This window comes from Eucalyptus grandis, chromosome 7 (assembly GCF_016545825.1).
Source record: "Eucalyptus grandis isolate ANBG69807.140 chromosome 7, ASM1654582v1, whole genome shotgun sequence".
Lineage (NCBI taxonomy): Eukaryota > Viridiplantae > Streptophyta > Magnoliopsida > Myrtales > Myrtaceae > Eucalyptus > Eucalyptus grandis.
In genome coordinates this window covers 55,429,793-55,447,430 of record NC_052618.1, presented here as the reverse complement: position 1 = coordinate 55,447,430, position 17,638 = coordinate 55,429,793, and the positions used below count along the sequence as shown (strand labels likewise).

General features: G+C 41.2%; 1 pseudogene; it reads left to right on the top strand.

The window, feature by feature from the left end:
* Window positions 1-11,885: 11,885 nt before the first annotated feature.
* On the top strand, window positions 11,886-14,026 carry LOC120296232 (annotated as a pseudogene).
* The last annotated feature ends 3,612 nt before the right edge of the window (window positions 14,027-17,638 follow it).

The following is a 17,638-nucleotide window of genomic DNA, read 5'->3' as shown; positions in this document are numbered from 1 at the left end:
CGGGAACACAAAGGTCTCATATAGGACTTGTCCCATTTTTTTATCTGCAGGATTTACCCACGCTCTAAACAAATTGCATATTATTACGGGATTCGTGGGTTTTCAGTTTTGTTTTGTTTTTCCATTATATGTACATGAAAATATCGTCTCGACTTTGTACTTGTAGTGTATATAATCTTTATTAGGTTAGAGTATAATCCAAAAACATATACTTCAAAATAAGTTGATGAATATGATTTTCCTCAAAATATAGTATTTACATCAAAGCCACTAAGATCGTTGGAGGACCAATTTTTATTAAAGGCCCGCTTTATATTTATAAATGTGCTACCCTCATTTGTGAATCGATCTGTCACGCCCGAATTTCGAGCGCGCGCATATCCTTTATTTTCCTTCTCTTTAATGGAGGAACCGGGGGGGGGGAGGAGAGAGGGGTCTGCCATAAATTTTGAATAATCTTCCGATGGGCCCGGATTGATAGGTGTCGCTAGGTGATTTCGTATATATCCCACATGGCAAATAAAATGCACCTAATATTTTCTCCAGGGCAAGCATAACCCGGTCATGACCATTGATAGCAAGAGACGTTTGCAAGAACCGTCAAAAGTATGATCAACTTACGAATTTTGCGGTTTGATTGAGGTTTGTTGTTTGAAGACAATTTCCACGAATTAATGCCGCCGTGTCTTGCCGTTGGATGTCTTAAGAAGCTGAAAACGCAATTGCGACAATTTAAGGGAAAGTGGTTCATGAGATCAACTAGGCAGGAAAGCGGGAAGTGGGTTTTATAGTCAAGCAAACCTGTGCCGTCATCCAATGATCAAAATAAGCCAGGTATTTTGGTAGCGGGAATTGTTGGTCACCGAAACATTAATTGCTTTCCATTATATGACTCAGGATCCCAACTGCCATGTACTAGCGAGGAAAGTGAGATATTTATCCCAACGTGCGTGTATAAGGGGCTAACTTCCCTATTTCCAAACTTGTCAAACCCGACAAATAAAGATCTTGGTTATTTTTTCCATGATCCACAGTGATTTCGCCGAACAATCCTAAGTAGGCCTGATTGGAGTTGGGTGGGAAGCCAACCGGCACGAGGAAAATGCATAGTCATCGCAGATGTTCATGTGACTAAATCTTTGATGGGTACAAGAGATTTATGTTAAGAGATTCTTCCAATAGTATTATAACTTTTTCACAGCGCTCGTTTTAGTGTCATAAGCAATTTATAAACCACCACCATATTAAAGAAAATCGATCATTCAAATAGCATTGACCATTTTTGTTGTGTGAACATCTTATGCGGCTTTATTTTTAGAATAAATAATCCAACTTGTCTTGCTACAGATGTTGACATCTAAGCTACAAATCAAATGACATTCGGCAATATGATTTTCCTCCGGATTGAGAAATTAGGTTCAATTTGCTCCATAACTAAACCACAAAAAGCACTTGAAAGTATGTACATGCGGTTTTCTCATTCAACATTTGTAGATGGAGATGGAGAAAATATTGGGTGAGGCATGTCATGCCAAGTTACTAATAAATCATTCCATTCATCGATCAATCAGGTCCATGTTTTAAATTGTTCAGAACTTCCTTTTGAATCGCCCTTCTCTTTTTCATTAACCCCCATCACCTTCATCTTCACATCCTCAACAAAAATTGACATAGCCACTCCAACAGCCAAGCTTCAAAGCTTGTGGAGTTTTCCAGTGCTGGATCAACTCCTCTTCAGCTGCATGACAGAAAATACACATCATATAAATTCTTTATTTTCCTTATAAAAAGGACCTTTACGTAAAAGCAATTTGGGAAAAATCGGCACCTTGTTTGTTCACACACCTCACTACATTTGGATTTCCCTCACCATTGACACAGCTCCTTCTTCGTCTTCTTCATTTTAGAATTGGTTCACAAGTCAAGGGTTTCGCTCCTCTCGTCGTGTTGCAAAGATGGAGCCTCTGTAGTTTTTGACCAATTGTGATCTAAGACGACGACAGTCAATTTTTGTTTTTGTTTTCACACCGATTTGGATTTTCTGGGTTGGTAGGCAAAGAGATTCCGTGCAATGGGTGAACTTAACAAGGAGCAAGAACAGAAGATGTGAATGGTGTTCATGGAAAAAGAGCAAGCGAGTGAGAAAAGGACTCCTAGGAAAATCCGAAACATGGGCCTCGCCGGACTCATCTCGATCCATCAATGGAGTGATTTATTACCGATATGACACTAAATATGGGGGACCACACGGAGGAGTGACTTTCCAGGAGGAGCCACTTAGAAAGCGAGGTTATTTAAGGCACAAGGAAGACCAAGTAAATATTTTCCTAGTAAGTGTCTGTTGTCCAACCACTTCGGCAGAGACTGCAAAGAAGCTGTTGAACGGGTTAAATTTTGGTTTTAGGAATGCGTGGTTCACTATAAAGCACACCATCCCAAACCAGTTGAATGGTACAAACCTCATATTTAACAGCTGCAGAATACACTTCTCCTTACAACCATGTCTTGTTCTCTTCCTTTGTGCACTCTGTTGATCCTTTTTGTAACAAAGTAAAAAACAAAAGGTGTCGAGAGAAAATGAAGTGTGCGATTTTTTGTGTTTCTTTCTATTGATTGTAAATCCTTGTACAAAGCTATGTATTTAATTACAGAGAATGAAATAATAAAGGAAAATAAATATTCTCCTATATTTCTAATCCTAAAATAGACACGATCCTCTATCAATTTACAATTGATTTGATTCACTAAATCATATCTTCCAACACTCCCCCTCAAGTTGGTGGCCTGTATATATCCAAGACGCCAAGCTTGTTTAGAAGATATGTATGCTATCTTTGACAAAGCGGTTTAGTGAATATGTCCGCGGGTTGCTCCGAGGTTTTGATTCCTCTAGTCTCAATAACTCCCTCTTGAATTTTTTCTCGAGTAAAGTGGCAATCAACCTCTATATGCTTTGTCCTTTCATGTAATACAGGATTTGCTGCGAGTTTGAATGCTGAATCATTGTCACAGAAAAGTGTAGTTGGTCATTTAACTTGTGCCCCGAGATCCAGAAGTAGACCCCTTAACCAAACTATTTCACAAACAGTCTTGGCCATGGATCGATATTCGGCTTCGGCTAAAGATAATGACACCGTAGATTGCTTCTTTGTCTTCCATGAAAGTAATGATTCCCCAAATTTGATATAGAAGCCAGTAATAGATCTCTTGCTCATAGGACATGTGGCGTAATCTGCATCACAATAAGCCATAATTTCCATGTTGCACTTTTGAGAAAGAAGTATTCCTAAGCCTGGACATGTCTTCAAATATCTCACAACCTTCAAAGCTGCATTTATGTGAGATTGTTTTGGATTATGCATAAATTGACTAAGGGTTTGTACTGCATAACATATGTCTGGCCTAGTCATGGTGAGATATATAAGTTTTCCCACGGGTCTCTGATATCCCGGCGGATCTTTTAATAACGGATCATCAGATAAAGAAGATATGCCAGCATCATAGTCCGCAGAAGTCAACGTGGCATTTTGCTCGATAGGAATAATGGCGGGTCTACAGCCTGACAGTCCTGCTTCTGATATGATTTCCATTACGAATTTCCGCTGACTGAGAGAGATTTCATGATCTGAACGAGCTATCTCAATTCCAAGAAAATACTTAGGTGACCCTAAATCTTTGATATGGAATGTGGAATGTAGACACTCTTTAAGTTTTTCCACAGCAGAATCATCATTTCTCATGATAAGTATGTCATCAACATAAATCATCAAGTAAATAGATGACATACCTTTTGTCCAAGTGAATAGAGCATAATCATATTTGGACTGTTTAAATCCAGTGACCATCGGTGCATTGGTGAACTTGGCGTACCACTTTGTTGAGAGGCTTGTTTAAGTCCATAAAGAGATTTGCGAAGACGACATACCTTAGACTCCCCCTGTCTTCGTAATCCGGGTGGAAAATCCATGTAGATTTCTTCATCTAGATCACCATGCAAAAAAGCATTGTGGACATCCATCTGGTGCAATGGCCAGTCACGAAAAGCAATAACCGATAGAAAAGAACGAACCGTGACATCTTTTGCGACAGGTGAAAAAGTCTCATGGTAATCAAAACCCTCTTGTTGTGTAAAACCCTTGGCCACTAATCGTGCCTTATACCGTTCGCTGAACCATCTGCTTTGTATTTAATCTTATACACCAATTTACACCCAATTGGCTTGCGATCAGCGAGGCAATGATACGACATCCAGTGTGATTTTCTATCAAAGCATGCAATTTAGCCTCCATGGCCTTTTGCCAACGAGGATCATCTCTTGCCTCGTTATAACTAGAAGGCTCTCGTTCCTCAGAAATACGGCTTATACAACATAAATGTTCTGGTAATAGCCTATCAAATGAAACATAAGACGAGAGAGGGTAGCGAGTACCTGGCGATCTTGAAGAACCACATATATAATCCTTAGTCCAAGTCGATGGACGAGTGACACGAGTGGGACGTCGTGGAGGCTTGTGTTGTATTGGGGACGATTCTTCAGTAGGACTTGCATCTGAAGGCACCGTCAACTAAGCCGACACTTCTATGAAATGATCTGCCAGTTCTGCTAGCTCAACAGAAGGTTCTTCAATGGGAGGATCCTTAGAGATCTCAATAGGCGTTGGAGGCAACATAGTAGTTGGAATGACAAACGTTCCTCCAGAAGGTAAATCATCTTCCAATAAGAATTTTTTAGTTGTCTTCTCATCTTCAGAAGGGAGACTTTGAAAAGGAAAAATATCCTCATGGAAGACAACATCCCTGCTCACAAGAAATTCTCCTGTAGACGGTACGTAAATCCGATACCCTTTTTTTAAGGCTGGATACCCTATGAATATGCATTGATGAGCACGAGGTGCCATTTTATCTTTATGCCCCACTGTGGCCACATAACATAGACACCCAAAAACCCTGAGATGACTCAGATCTGGTTTCCTTCCATATAATAACTCAAAAGGTGTCTTCCCTCTCAGAATGCGTGATGGCATGCGATTGATTAGATATGCTGTTGTGACCACACAATCTCCCCAAAACCTCTCAGGAATAGAAGCTTGAAACTTAAGAGTATGTGCGACTTTTAAGAGGTGACGATGCTTTCTCTCAATGACTCCATTTTGTCGGGGTGTATAAGTGCAGGAACTCTCAAGCAAGATTCCATTTAGGGAAAAAAGAGAAGCGCATTCACCATTGAAGAATTCTCTACCATTATCAGTTCGAATCCGACAAATTGTTTTTCCAAATTGAGTTTTGGATAAGGATAAGAAAGTTTTCAGATACAAAAAGACTTGGCTTTTAGATTGCATGAGAAAGATCCATGTCGCACAGGAGAAATCATCTACAATTGTGAGGAAAAAACGAGACCCATCATGATTTAAGGTATGATAAGGCCCCCAAACATCAACATGGATTAGAGAAAAAAATATCATTTGCTTTGGAAGTACTATTTTGGAAAGGAGCACGAGTTTGTTTGGCCATGGGACAAATAGGGCATTGGGGACAAGAAAATAATGCACTGTGACCCAATCTTTGATGATGAAGAAAATTCATATCATTAGTAGCAGAATTACACAATGATTTATTGAGTTCGATAGAGTGTAATTTGAAAATTTGTGGAAAATCCATCCAAAAATACAGCCTTTGATTGACTCTACCCAAGCCCATCAGTTTGCCAGTCGAAAGGGCCTAAAAGAAGCACTTATCAGAATGGAATAGAATGCGACAAGAGTTTTCTTTACAAACTTGGGAAATTGATATGAGGTTGAAATGGAAATTAGGGACATAAAGTACATCTTGAAGTGTAATGAGTGAACTAAGATTCACAGTGCCAGACATGATGACTTTTGTGGTGTTTCCATTTGGAAGTTGTACTGATATGGGGTAAGACAACTTCTTAATTTCAGAAAAATAAGCCGTATTGCAGACTATGTGGTCACTAGCACCCGAATCAATAATCAATGCATTTTGTGAAATTGAGTTCATCGACAATAAGATGTACGTGCGAAGCTTCCAATTTTGTCGAAGCATCCAATTTCCTCAATGTTTCCATCAGCTCCGATATTGCTCATGACCGATTGATTTTCCCATTTGTTGGCTCGATACCTGAAAAACTGTTGAAAATTTTCCTTTTTCTTTTTCTCCTGGTTTTCCATGTAATTTCTAGCAGTTCTCAATTGTATGGTGCGGACGCTTACAATAATCACAATACAATTTACCTTTCCCTTTTGAGCTATTATTTTTGGGGGCTGAATTGGGCCTAGTCGTGGGCTGGAAAACTTGGGCCAGAGTTGGACTGTACGAACTGCCCGGCCCGCTGAAGAAACCCTCGCGTGGGCCATTCGGCCCATGGAAAGACAGTCCACACGAGCCGTCTGATCCATCGAGATTGAAGCCTTGTGGACCCTCGGATCCAGTTGCTCCCAGGGATGAGCGTGAGCCGTCCGATTGGAGAATGTAATCTAGGCCGTCGGTGCTCTTCTTTATATTGTTAGGGTTGCTGTTGAAAAACCCTAACCCTAGATCAGCCTCTTCTTTTCCTCTCGCCCGTGCTCCTTTGTGCGGAACGGAAATGGCTCCTTGTCACCGGGACCATTCAGTCTCCTCCTTGCCATGGTCGCCATCCTCTCGCTGATTTTCCTCCCGAATGGCGAGTTGGTAGATGTGGCCGAGGCTCGGCATCGGCTCCATGGTAAGGATTTGGGAGCGGAGCGTCAGGTAAGCTTCATTGAGGATCAAGAGGAACCTCGTCGCTTTCTCCCTCTCACGCATGCTCTTGTACTGCTGCTGAATGTGTTCGTGCCAATCAAACTTCTCCTCGGCTGCTTCTAATTCGTTCCACAAAGCCGAAAGCTTATTATAAACTGCTACGATCGTCATGTTCCCCTGTTTCAGATCTGAAATTTGTTGTGTGAGATAAAAAAATTCTAACTTGGTCGAGTTTCCCGTACATCTCCTTTATGTTTTCCCACATTTTTTTGGAGTCTTCCGTCGGGGGAAGTCCGGCTACGACTTTGGGCGAGATGCAATTCCCAATCCAAGTCTTGACTAATTGGTTGCATCTCTTCCAGAGTCGTGCCCTTCTCTCGTTGGACGAAATCGGAAATGTCCCGTTGATAAAAACTTCTTTGTCCTTCGTTACTAGTGCTTGCCGGAACTCACGCGACCAACTAGAGTAGTTGTCAGCATCGGTTAACTGTTGGCTGATGATTTTCAGTTCTAGTCCGTCGTCGTTTGTGGTATAAAGAGGGTCGCCGGGTTCCAGTCGGTCGTTGGTAGCGAGGAATTGATATGGAAAAAATCCGGGCGCGAAATTCGGGTAGAGATTGGCGTCCTGACCCGAACCGCTCGACCCGATTGCAGGCCCCGCATCGTGAAAATCCGGGTAGGGATTCATTCCTATACCCGGTCCAATTGATCTGCCCGTCTGCTCCGGGTCGATGGTTGGACTTGCCCCATTATTGGTTGGTGGGCCTCCATCGGCTCGCGCGTTGCTTTGGTAGCCCGGCAATGATGCATTTGGGCCCGGCCCATGGTACCATGGATAAGGTATCCACTGGTAAGGATGGCCCGTGAAGGGCAGCCCCGGATTAGACTGAGCCTGGAATTGCTGCCATTGCACGTGTTGGGCTGGAGTTTGAATCTGACCTTGCTGTTGCCCAGATTTGGACATCACGACGGACGGTTCTTAAGCTGATTTGTTGACTGGAGTCGAGGTAAGTTCTTCTGGCTTGGTCATGATAAACAAAAAACTTGATTCTTCGGCAACTCCTTTGCAGGTGGAGTTCCTCTTGAAGCAATCAAGATTTTGATTCCTACGGCAACTCCTTTGGAGATTGGAGTTCCTTATGACACAATCGGAGCGGAAGCAAAAGAATAAGAACCGGATGCTCTGATACCATGTAACAAAGTAAAAAAAAAGGTGTCAAGAGAAAATGAAGTGTGAGAATTTTTGTGTTTCTTTCTATTGATTGTAAATCCTTGTACAAAGCTATGCATTTAATTATAGAGAATGAAATAATAAAGGAAAATAAATATTCTCCTATATTTCTAATCCTAAAATAGACACGATCCTCTATCAATTTACAATTGATTTGATTCATTAAATCATATCTTCCAACACTTTTCTCCCTCGTCTGCTCTAATGGAGGCCGCACACTACTCGAAGGAGCTGCGAGAACTATGTTTGGATCCGTTGTTCTCCCTAAGGCATCGTAGTGCCATCGTTTGAAGTAGGCCACATGCTGTACCCTAGCTATATGGGATATTGCCATGTACTGAATTTAATTTCGTGATTAAAATCGACCGAACGCGATTTTAATTCAATCTAACCTATCGGGTAGCTTTTAGGGATTTTAGCGCATTTGACCCGTCGATAATTTTCGATCCACATTTGTGCATCTCTGACTAATAGGTGACTCTCGGTTGTTGTGAAAATCGCAAGGTTTCAATTACGTGTCCCGAGTATAATTTCAATAGAAAATCAGATTAGTACCGTTCGACTCGAATTTTACAATCACGCGGAATCACCCGCAATTCAATTACGTGTATTCCGTCGAATCGATCTATATCCGATCACAATTTAATTATAACGGTGTCGTATTGACCCTTATCGATTACTATGATCGAGCAGTCGATTTCCGATCGAATTCTCGAGTCTGTCGTGTTTATATCCCTTAACGGTTTCACCTAATAGATTAGTCAACTCATGAGTGGCCAACTCAGATAAGGACCATAGGCGTGTCAACGAAATGCCCATTTCATATTATCGAGATAGAGCCGATATTCAGGATGTCACACGTATAATACTCTCACAAAAACGCAATACTGAAGACATCACCTCATCCGAAAGTGGCCTTTCAGAGAGTGACCTTGCAATACCCGTAATCAGTCACAGTAGTACCATTAATGAGCTAACTTTGGCCATAGTTTGTATTAGTATGCTTTACGGAGCATCTTGCGAGATGCATGTGAGTTTGTCTATTTGAATCGTAGTATGTGTCACTGGCGTCAGTATGCTTCATGAGGCATCTTATGAGATATATCTGGCTTTGTTTAGTCCATTTTCAGTGTAAGAAAAGTCTGTAATAGTCACACCCGGAATCCCACAATTCAACTACTAGAAGTTCCCCGTCAATATTACCCTCACGCTACTTATCGCTAGCTAAAAAACCTAAATTTTTTTGAATGAATGGTAAGGGTCATTATAGCTTAGTGGATAGTGTATATTTCTTCTAGGTAGATCAAATATCTACTATGCATATTTACAAAGAAACTCATTCAATTTGAATCCATAGTATAGAATATATACAAGGTCAAACATAAGTTTTATATTTTCAACAAAGCTTTATACATATTTGAAATACTTGTTTCTTCAATAATATCAAACAAAATATCAATGGTCAAGTCCATTGATCCATCTCAAGAACGCACATATTAATGGTCAATTCCATTCATTAATATCATCAAATCATACGTCGATAGTTCATTTCATTAACTAATCTCAAACTATAGGTCAATGGTCCATCCCATAGACCAAATTCGCGCTCAAATATCTAACCATAATCACGCATAACACCCCGTCATAAGGCGACCGGGATTCTCCTTTGCTAGGTCTTATCTACATCGTCGGTGTTGGTCCATAAAGATATGCATACCCACAAACCCCTATTGGGTTCACAACGATATTAAGTACCAAATCATCATACTCTAATATGATAATCAAATCTAAAATCCATCTCATAAACTGGTTTCACAAGCCGAATCAAATCACATTTCGCAATTCAATTTTTGTCAAATAGAATACATTTCATAAAGAATTTCACAAATCCATGGATGTACCATTCATAAACCATACTAAAAACCAAGAGCTTTTCTTAATTCTTTCAATGAAAAGTTTCTCAAATCTAAAATATATAATGTTTCTCAACTCCATTCATTAAACATAACACACACACACATATATATATATATACACAAGACATTTTTCACTTCATTTGGAAGTCCATTTTGTGTAGCCCTTCCTTTTTTCTTTCCTCCTCTCTTTTCTTCTCTTTGCGCGCGCTTTTTCACTTTTCTCCACGAGCAAGCATAACCCGGTCACAGTCATTGATGGCAAAAGACACACGGCAAGAACCTCATAAAGTATAGTCAACCTGCGAATTTCGCAGTTTGATTGAGAGAGGTTTGTTGTTTGAAGGAAATTTCCAGGAATCGATTCTGTGTCTTGCTGATAGAGGTCGTAAGAAGCTGGAAACCCAATTGCCACCTTTCTAGTAAAGTACTTCATGAGACCAATGGGGCAGGAAAGCGAGAAGTGGGTTTTATAGTCCGAGCGAAACTGTGCCATCGTCCAATGACCAAAACTCTCCTTGCCTTCATCTTCACATTCTCAACAAAACTGCCGTAGCCACTCCAACAACCAAGCTTCCAAGCTTGTGGAGCTTTCCGGTGCTGGATCAATTCCTCTGCAGCTTAATGACAGAAAACACACATCGAATAAATTTTCTTTTCCTTTAGAAAAGGACCTTTACACAAAAATAAACTTGGGAAAAATCGGCACACTATTTGGGAGGGAGGGAGGGGGGGAGAGGAGCACACAACTCTGTCAGACGCCAAACGGGCACACCTCACTGCATACACTATTTGGGAGGGGGGAAAAAGCACAACCCTGTCAGACGCCAAACGGGCACACCTCACTGCATTTGAATTCCCTCGCCATTACACAGCTTCTTCTTCGTCTTCTTCATATGGAAATCAGTTCAAAGTTATGGGTTTCGCTCCTCTCTTGCGTTGCTAAGATGGACCCTCTTTGTTCCCAAGAGTATATTCTATCATAAATGATTTTTTTTTTTATTATGTTTCTAGGAACAGATTCTAAGTATTTTAAGCCGTTTGGTAACTGTTCAAATTTTTTTATTCTAGAATAAAATTACGTTTGGTCTTGTACTCATTGATTATGTTACAAATGAATTTCTTTTAATTTTTATACTTTGTTTTTTCATTTTTTCCTTTTTTTTTTTTTTTTTTTTCTTATATTCTTTTTTTTTTTTTTTTAGGCCGGTCGCCGGACCAGCGATTAGCTAGACGAGGGCTGGCGACCTCACCGAAGCATCACCAGCTCTCGGCAAGGCTGGCCCTCATTGGCAGTGGGTGAGGCCGAGCCTCGTCGGAGCCGGGTGAGGCTCGCTTGGCCACCGGCGGGGCGGGCGTCACGAGGCTTGTCCAGCCTCGGCAAGGCTTGCCCAGCCTCGGCAAGGCTCGGCCTTGCCAGTGGCTGGGCTTGCCTTCGGCGAGCTCGCCGGAGGCTCGAATGACCAAGGCGAGGTCTGGCGACCTTGCTGGAGTCTCGGCGGTGGCGGCTGTGGACAGCGGCAAATGGGGCGGTTGATGAAGAAGAATAAAAGAGAAGAAGAGAAAATGGAAGAAGAAGAGTTTTTTTATCCTTAAATTTGTTCCGGAACAAAAATCAACTTTTATTTATTTATTTATGATTTTGTTCCAAATCTACTTCCGGAAAAGAAAATAGAAATTTGTTCTCATGAACAAAAATTTATCAAACACGATTCTGTTCCCAAACTATTCCCGAAAATAAAGAATCGGAATCAAGCCATGTTTAAATGGTTACCAAATAGGGTCTAAGTTAATTTCTGTTCCAGTATTCATGCCAATTTGAATTTTCCCGGTCGGTAGGCAAAGAAATTCCGTGCAATGGATGAACTTAACAAGCTGCAAGACAGAAGATGTGAACATGGAAAAGAGCAAGCCGTGTGAAAAGGGGATTTCTAAAAAGTCCAAAACATGTGCCGAACTCCACACTTGATAAGAGTAATTTATTGCCAACACTGACGTTGAAGATGGGAACCACGTGGAGTCCAATGACTTTGGCAGAAACTGCAACGAAGCTGTCGAACGTGTCAGAAACTGGTTTTTAGGAATGTGGAGTTCATTATAAGAAGCACACTATCTCAAACCAGTTGAATAGGGCAAACCTCGTCTTTAGCAGCTGTAGAATACGGTTCTCCCCACAACCATGTCTTGTTCTCTTTCTTTGTGCACCCTCTTTATCCTCTTCTCCCTCGTCTGCTATCCCGTTATCCCCTTGTCAGTTCTCTTTCCTTCAATATAGATAGCTTTGACACAAATCTAAACACCATATTATACGAAGGAACCGCGCGAAGTAAGTCTGGATCCGTTGAATTAACCAATAGCTATATCCAACCAGGCTATCAAGTAGGCCGCATTCAGTATTCCAAACCCATCAATATATGGGATTCTGGTACAGGAGACAAGCGGACTTCTTTACTCGTTTCTCATTCACCATCAGTACTAACAACGCCACTGAATATGGTGATGGCATGGCCCTTTTTCTTGCTCCTGTTGGCTTCCCAATCCCACCTAACTCAGCTGGTGAATTCTTAGGATTGTTCAATGCAAGCACATTTGAAGATCCTCGGAACCAAATCGTCACTGTCGAGTTCGATACTTATGTGAACCCGCAATATGATCCTCCGGTGCAGCACATAGGAATCAACAAAAACTCACTCTCATCGCTTGTTTATGCCGGTTGGAATGCTGGATCACACAGTGGCAACGCAACTGATGTTATGGTGACCTATAATTCTACTACCAAGAATCTTAGTGTATTCTGGTCATTTGATGATGAGCCCGTTTCTCTGGATAACAAAAGTTCCTTGCTTTCTTGCCAAATTGATCTTGCTAAAGTTCTTCCTGAATCCGCAGCAATTGGATTTTCAGCTTCGGTTGGCCGTGTTTCAGAGAGACATATCCTCAATTCATGGGAGTTCACTTCAAACTTGGATGTTATACATCCCCCATCAACAGATACATCAAAAAAAGGGGTAAAATCTAAGATGTATAGGTTGATAACATTTATCACAGTTCCCGTAGCATGCCTCTTGCTAGTCATTGCAGCAGGTTCTTGCTTATTTATGATCAAGATGAGGAAAAATGTGAGTATCGGGCTGTGACTCACATTGACAAAGAGATAGTAGCATTGCCACTGAAATTCTCTCGTCAAGAGTTGGTCGTTGCTACAAATGACTTTGCAGTTGATCGAAGACTAGGCCAAGGAGGGTCCAGCCAAGTTTACAAGGGATTTTTAAGCAGTTTAGATCGCCTTGTTGCCGTCAAAAGAATCTTCGCAGAATCCAAACATTCAGAGAAGGTCTTCACCAATGAAGTGAAGATAATAAGCCACATGATACACCGAAATCTGGTGCAATTCATTGGATGGTGCCAAGAGGAAGGTGAGTTTTTTCTCGTTTATGAATATATGCCTAATGGTAGCCTTTATAATCATCTCTTTGGAACACGAAAAAGTTTGCCATGGGATGTGAGGTACAAGATAGCTTCAGGGCTAGCGTTAGCCCTCAACTATCTTCATGAAGAACTAGAACAGTGTGTTCTCCACAGAGATATAAAAGCCCCCAATATATTACTTGACACGAATTTCAACACAAAGCTTGGAGACTTTGGTTTGGCTAAGCTCGTTGACCCCCGGTTTAGGACACCAATGACGGACGTGGTAGGGACATACGGTTACCTGGCACCAGAATATTTGAGTGAAGGTAAGGTTACTAAAGAATCAGACATGTTCAGCTTTGGAGTTGTGGCTCTAGAAATCGCATGCGGTAGGAGGACCTATCAAGAAGGAGAATTTCACGTTCCACTACACAAGTGGGTCTGGCAGCTTTACCTTGCTGGAAACATGCTTGAAGCAGCCGATGAATCATTGATATCAAGTTTTGAGAGGAAGGAAATGGAATGCTTGATGATGGTGGGACTATGGTGTGCGCATCCAGATCCCAAAAGAAGGCCAAAAGCAGGACAAGTTATAAAAATGCTTCAGCTAGAAGTTCCCGTGCCTGAGTTTCCACGTGGCACCTGTGAGGTCTCCACTTCATATCAGCAATCAGCACTGAGAATAGAGTCTTCCTCTTCCGTGCAAGAATTCAGTTCCTGTTCAGCAAGATAGATCATGGCTCCTGAAGCCATCCAGTGAAACATGTTGACTTTTGGGAAAATGAAACAAATGTTGTGACGGATTATTTATGCTCAACCAACCTTTTCTTTGCTGCTGTAATATAATGTCTAGCTGCTGGTCAATTGGTTAATGTAGATGTCACAGAGACATCGGTACCATTGCAGACTCCCACTCCTGCAAAAGCTTGCATTGCATAATCCAATCTTATTAGGGATCATGCCAAAGAATTATGTGCTTTGACTCTGTTTCAGTTACAATCTGGAGATGCCTTTAACCTTACAGGGAGATGATTTAGTTGAAAGATTGAGTAATTATAATAAGTAGAAACTTTCCAACAAAAAGATTATTTAATTTATGCACCAAGGATAGTAGCTAAACAAGAGCATTGGAAATGTGTCTGCAATTCAGAGCTTAACCAAGGGAAAAAAAAAAAGCCATACTGGTGAGAGATTGTAGGTTCTTGATGAGTCATTGTTGAGAACTATCTGTCTCTTGACACCGGGTAGAACAAGCCACTCTAGAAATTACCGTTGCTGCATAAGTTGGTTAATGTTTCCTATAAAGTTCTTGTTTTAAATGTGTCGTATGAGGAAATTGTCGCTAATTATAAATTTTCCTCTCCGAAAGAGAAAAATGCCATACTCGACCAAAACTTTCCATTCCCACCATAGCTTTGGCATTTTTCAGGTAATAACGGTCTGCCAAAGAGGTTTCAACAGGTAAGTCTTGTGATCCTTCTATGCTCAGTTGGTAGGTCATGTGTATTAGCATCATCGAAATCCCGTGAAGGGGCTTTGGTTTCTTGTTGTTGGATGCTTGCACCTCTCTGTGTAAACTGTAGATCAAGTTCATCATCCTGTAGAGAGAGAGAGAGCCTGTAGAGAGAGACAAACAATAGGAATATTTGATGCAGAATTTGTAGTTTACTTGGAAATCTTTTTCATTCGCACGGAAGTCTTTTTCATATTGCCAATTTGGAACTCGGCCCAAAATTACATACTCCGGTTTCTGTCCCACAAGGAACCTTGAATCTGCATGGCTCTATAAGCCTAGATATATCTTGCTGAAAATGGACTGAGGGACCGCAGGACAGAGCATCCTGTTGACAGATGATGATACTGGGAGTTCTAGCCGAATAAACCTTGTCGCTTCTCCTACGTTAGGTCTTCCCTTAGGATCTGGATGTGCACACCACAAACCCATGATCATCAAGCATTACATCCGCTTCTAATCAAAACAAGAAGCCACCATCATGAAGTATCCCGTTTGCTTCTAAACAAAACAAGACCCCAACGGCTCATCAGCTGTGTCAAGGAGGCTATCTGACAGGTAAACCTGCCGAACCCACTTAACTAGTGAATAACGGTATTCCACAACCTGTTAAGTCCTCCCGCAAGCAATCTCCATAATCACAGTTCACAACCACAAAGCTGAACATGGCAGACTCATAGCCTTCCCATCGTTCACATATTCCAGTGCCAGATAAGTAACCACATTTCCATGCCGCATATAGCATTTTAGTTCCCTATCTGCAGTCAATGGGCTTAGCCACTCTGATATTGCCGATCTTTGTCTGAAATTTACTTCCAATAGTAAATGTGCTGATATTTTGTCTCTATGAAGCACACATTGCTGTAAGTTTTCATAAAGATAGTTAAGGGTCAACGCCAAGCCTAGAGCTCTGCTGTACCTCACATCCCACAGAAGACTTTTTGAGGCCCAAAGAGATGATTTTCAAGTCTGCCGTTAGGCATGTTGTCCTATAAAAGCAGAAACTCATCTTTCTTTTGACACGATCCAATAAATTGCACCAGGTTTCGATGCATTATGTGGGCTGAAAATCTTCACTTCATGGATGAACAACTTTCTAGGAATGACTGGATTTTGTGAAGATTCTCTCCACAGCTACTAGATGAGCTATGCGGCACAGCTTTCCTTTATAAACTTAGCCAGATGCTCCTTGGCCAAGATTCCTATCGTCTGCAAAGCCATTAGTAGGCACACACGACCTGTGACTAGGGAAATTCACCGGAAACGCTTCCTTATAACTGAGAGGGCTAGTACGAATACCTAGAGGGTGGTGAATAGGTGTAAATAAATTTTTTTGCAAGACTTGGTAGAAATAAATTGCCTTTAGAAGATAATGGACTAAAAACATATTCATATTCAGCTTTAGACAAATATATAAAGCTACGAATAAACGTAAGAAGTTCAAGGATTAAGAGAAGAGAATAGGAACATAGGGTTTATAGTGGTTCGGCTTAAATCAAACCTACGTCCACTCTTCCGTGCTGACAGTCCATTGGTTGGATTCCACTATGAATTAAAAGAGATTTTACAACTTGTGATCTTCGACTTTCTCAGTGAAGAGTCTCTATTGGTCTCTCACAAAGTTTCACTATGTGTTTCTTTTTTTTGTATACAATTTTGAGCTCGGTGAATAAAAAAACAAGGAATTAGAAAGCTTTAGACTTTGAAATTTTTCTTTCACGCACACCCTCGAACAACTCGAGAGTCCCATTAAATACTTATTAATGCCTTCACGACCGTTGGCACTTTTCAAAGGAATTCTTCCAATCTACCTGTTGGACATAATCAATCAAGGTGATCTCGAGTCGTTAGATGATTTGTGATAAAAGCCCGTCAATCTTGTTCACCCATATTGTTATGCCTTGATCCTCGAGCGAGTGCCCATCCATTTCTGGTTGATAAAATTTTGCGACTTCCCAGGACGAGACACCGACTCTTTCTTTTTATTGCACATGCGGAAGCGAAAATAAATCCCCTAACAGTAATCATCTCGGGATAGAAAAGCATGACAACAAATTCACAAAACAAAACATGCTTTTATATTCACATAGAGTTATGTACAAGGTCTATGACCAAAAGACTCCAAAAACTAACTTTCCAAAAAGAAGCGGTCCTAACTGACCTACACTTCAGTTCACCTCCTCTCGGCTCTGGGTACTCCAATCAACGATCCTGAAAAATTAACCCACGATGGAGTGAAATATAAATCTCAGCAAGTTCATGCTCTAAATCCCGATTAGGAGGAAAATACGCCTAGAAGCGTCCTAACTACACAATCACACAATCAAGGAGACTTACCTTGTCTCAGATCTACCATGCGAGTCAATACATTATATATCTCAGACAGCATGGAAGCCTGAGCAACAACTAAGCTTAATTAATTGGAACGCCATATTGAAATTCTCAAATAAGCATAGGAGTCCTGATTTTAGGGTCAAACCGTTATGACACGTCCCATACTATGCCACACAATTTTGTCCCATAATTTGGCGCATTCAACTAAAATAAACACGCGTTCCTAGTTTTGATCTCGGCATATAGCACGACCTACTCTCTATTCGGTAGTCTTCTGGCATTGCCAGGCATCGTCTCACCCCATTGAGCACGGCACGTCTCTTTCAGATGGCTTTCTCGAAGGAGCATAGGGTCCATAATCTACTACGACCGGCTTCCCGTTGTCTATCCCAAATAGGGATAACGTCCAGCTTAATAGCCAGAGACAATTTCTTTTAACCATCACACGATTACTCAAATATGGCCCAGGGCATCGTGCATTGTACTCAAATGCTTCAA